Source organism: Malurus melanocephalus, unplaced genomic scaffold (assembly GCF_030028575.1).
Source record: "Malurus melanocephalus ecotype Western Australia unplaced genomic scaffold, MMel_1.1 scaffold_440, whole genome shotgun sequence".
Lineage (NCBI taxonomy): Eukaryota > Metazoa > Chordata > Aves > Passeriformes > Maluridae > Malurus > Malurus melanocephalus.
Window position 1 is genome coordinate 28,177 of NW_026623672.1, and position 3,577 is coordinate 31,753.

A 3,577-nucleotide genomic window follows, 5' to 3' on the forward strand; every position below is an offset into this window, starting at 1 on the left:
CAAAATTTAAGAAAAAAACCCAACCAAATTTTTTTTTTTTTAGAGAAAATACTATTTTTTTTCCTTTAAACAATACCATACTTAAAAAAATAAAAATTTCTTTTTCCCTAAAAAACTGAGATTGGTGCGGTGGGGTCCCGGGCAGGCCGGATATGATTCGGCTCCGGCCTCGGCTCCACTCACATCAGAAAATATCCGGCCCCATTGTTCGGGGGGGCCGCGCCATGTCCGTGCTTTGTTCCCTTGGGACCCCTTTGGATCCACACAAATATTTGGAGAGTTCCAACGCGCGGGAAGGAGGACGAGGAATTTTTTTCTCCCCCCCACCCCCCACCCCCGTTTATTTTTGGGGGCCAAATATGACTTTTTGTACCTTCGGAGGGAAATTTCCGGCTGGAAACCCAACCCTGTGCCTGGTGGGAGGCTGAATGGTCGCCCTGCTGGGTGGGAACAATATGAATTTGGGATGAAAAGCTTTTCCTGCCCGGTTCCCCGGAGCGATCCGGAATTGCATCCCACCGGCATCATCGCGGAGCGGTGCCGGCGGGATACGCGCGGAGCATCGGCACTCCCGGTGCTCGCCGGCTCTGGAATTTCGGGATTTCCATGTGGACAGGGGTCCGGGATGAGGGGTGGGATGAGGGACACGGGGTCCATCCAATCCCAAAATGAAGTTTCAGCTCCGGGATGAGGAATGCCGATTTTCCGTAGCCCCCGCCGTGGTTCCTATCTCGGTCCCAACGGTGACATTGTCACCGGACGGGGCATTTTTGGGTTGGAAAGGGCAGGATTTGGGCCATGCGCTGGTCTGAGGTGGTTGGTGGGGTGGGATCGGGGAATCTGAGACCCCACGAGGTCGGAAGGCAGAAAAGGGAAAAAAAAAAAAAAAAAAAAAAAGGGAGTGAGGGCAAAAAGAGAAAACACAGGGGGGGAAAGGGGAAAAACAGGTAAAAAGAGGGGAAATAGTGGGAGAATGAGGGAAAAGGGGGGAAAGTGGGGGATAAAGGGAGGGGGGAAGGGAATAAAACTGTTGAGGGAGAGAGGAAAAAAGGGGAAAGGAGGAAAAAGGGGGAAAACCTAGTGGGAAACAGGGGAAAAGCAGAGGATAGGGGGAAGACAGGGGACAACTGGAAATAAATGTGGGGTAGAGAGGATAAAGGAAGGAAAAGGGAGAGGAAGAAGGGAAAAATAGGAGAAAAATAGGGGAAACTGAAAAAAGAAGGGGAAAGGGGATAAAGAGGAGGAAGAGGGATAAAATGGGGGAAAAGAGGGGGGGAAAAAAAGAAAAAGAGGGTGGAAGTGAGGAAGAAAGCAGGGGAAACAGACAAAGCAAGGGAAACGAGGAAAAGGGAATGATAGGAAGGAAAAACAGGAGAAACAGGAAAAACAGGGGGAAAGGAGGTGAAAGGAGGGGAAATCAGGGAGAAACAGGAGAACCGGGAGGACCAGAAAAAAAAAAAAAACCCATCGTGAAATAGAGGGAAAAAAAGGGTAAATGGGGAAAAAGGGGGAAAGGAGGGAAATCCGAGGGGGGGGGAGGGAATGAAAACCGGGTTGAAACAGAGAAAGCGGGGTAAAGAGGGAAAACAGGGTTAGTAGGATCAGCGGGATCAGCGCTCGGGCCCGGCCCAGCCTCGGCGTGGGGCGGCAGTGGCTCCTCGTGGCCGCTTCAGGATGTGCTCCCAGAGCCCCCAGAATCTCCAGTGCCCCCCTTAGGCCCCCTTAACCCACAGCCTCCCCAGTATCCCCACAGCCCCTCAGTGCCCCCACAGCTCTCCTATAGTCCCCGGTGCCCCCATAGGCCCCCAATGTCCCCATAGCTCCCCAGTGCTCCCATAGTTCCTCCCGAATCCCAACAGTCCCCCCAGAATCCCCCAGTTACCGCCCCCCAGCTTCCGAGTGCCCTAATAAGCCCCCAGTGGCCCCACAATTCCACACAGTGCCCCCATAGCTCCCCCAGTATCCCCACAGGCCCCACTACACTCATAAGACCCAGTAAACCCATATCCCTCCAGTACCCTCATAGCCCCCCAGTGCCCCCACATCCCACCAGTGCACCCAGAGCCCCTCACTGCCCCCCCGATCTCCCCCAGTGCTCCCAGTAGGCTTCCCTCGGGTCTCCCCTCAGCCAYTACAGCACCACAGTGCCCTCTATGGCCTTGCCAATTCCTCCCCTGAGCCCTCACATCCCCTCCCGTGCCCTCACAGCCCCCCCCACAGGCCTTAGAGCACCCCCCGACTGCTCAGTGTCCCTCCACATCCCCCCAGTCCCCCCAGGACTCCCCATAGCTCTCCCAGCGTCCCCAGTGCAGGGAGCAGCTCCCGTCCTTGCACACCCAGGGCACCCCAAGTGTCCTCAGGAGGGACAGACCCCCGAGTCGGAAGGGCACTGGTGGCCAAGAGTGGCCCACGGGTGAGTCACAAGCCCCATTATGACCCCCGGGAGCACCGGGACCAGTGCCACTCACCCCTGCCACAGCATCCCACCGGTACCGACAGTTAGCATTGCCCAGAGTGACATAAGAAACACCGAGGAGCGGTGGGATGCGGCACATCACTCCTGTACCGCAGCATCCCGCCGATACCGGCGCTGAACACACTGGCGGTGACCCCGGGTGATCCCAGGAAACACCGGGGATCGGTTCCACCTCCTCCCYGCTGCAGCATCCCACCGGTACCGACCCTGAGCATCTCAGGGAACATCCCCAGGCGAGCCCCGATGGCACCGGGGGTGGTGCTACCACCCGTACCTCCTTCTGCCGGTACCAGCCGTGCGTACCCCCGGAGTGACCTTGGCAAACACCGAGAACCGGTGTCGCCATCCCCCCGCCAAGTCATCCGCCCGGTATCTGCCCTCAACATCCCCCAGGCCACCCTGGCTAGCGGCGGGGGCCGGTGCCATCATCCCTCCTTCCTTCCCAGCTTCCCGCCGGTACCGATCCCGGGCAGCCCCGGGAGACACCGAAAGATCCCAAGCAATAGCGGGGACCCACGTCACCATCCCCCCTCTGCGGCATCCCGTGATACCGGCCCTCAGCATCCCCCGCGGTGACCCCGCACGGTACCAGGGACAGACACCACCACCTCTGTACCGCTGCCTCCCCCCGGTAGAGACGCTCAGCAACCCCAGGGTGACCCCGGGTGACCCCGGCGGCGTCAGGGACCGGTGTCACCATCTCGAGGCTGCAGCATCCCGCAGGGCCCGACCCTGGCCAGCCTCAGGTGACCCCWGGGATCACCGAGGGCCGGATCCTCGCCGCCCCCCGTTTCCCCCCAGCCGGTCCCGGCCCCGGSCCTCGGGCCCATCCGCTCCCCCTCCTCTCCTGTTGCCATGGCGACCCCGCTCACCGACCGCCCCCCGGGGTTGCCATAGCGAGCGCGAGCGGCGGGCGCGCGGCGCGGTGGGCGAGGCGCGCGGGGCGGGCGGGGCGGTGATTGGGCGGGCTGCCCCACGTGACGCGCGCAGGAATGCAAATGAGCGATGGCCTCGCACCAGCGCCGCGCCGCCGCCTGAGGGAGGGAGGAGGGAGCGGGCCCGGCCCGGCCCGGCCCCGCCGGGACCCCCGCGCCCCCCGCA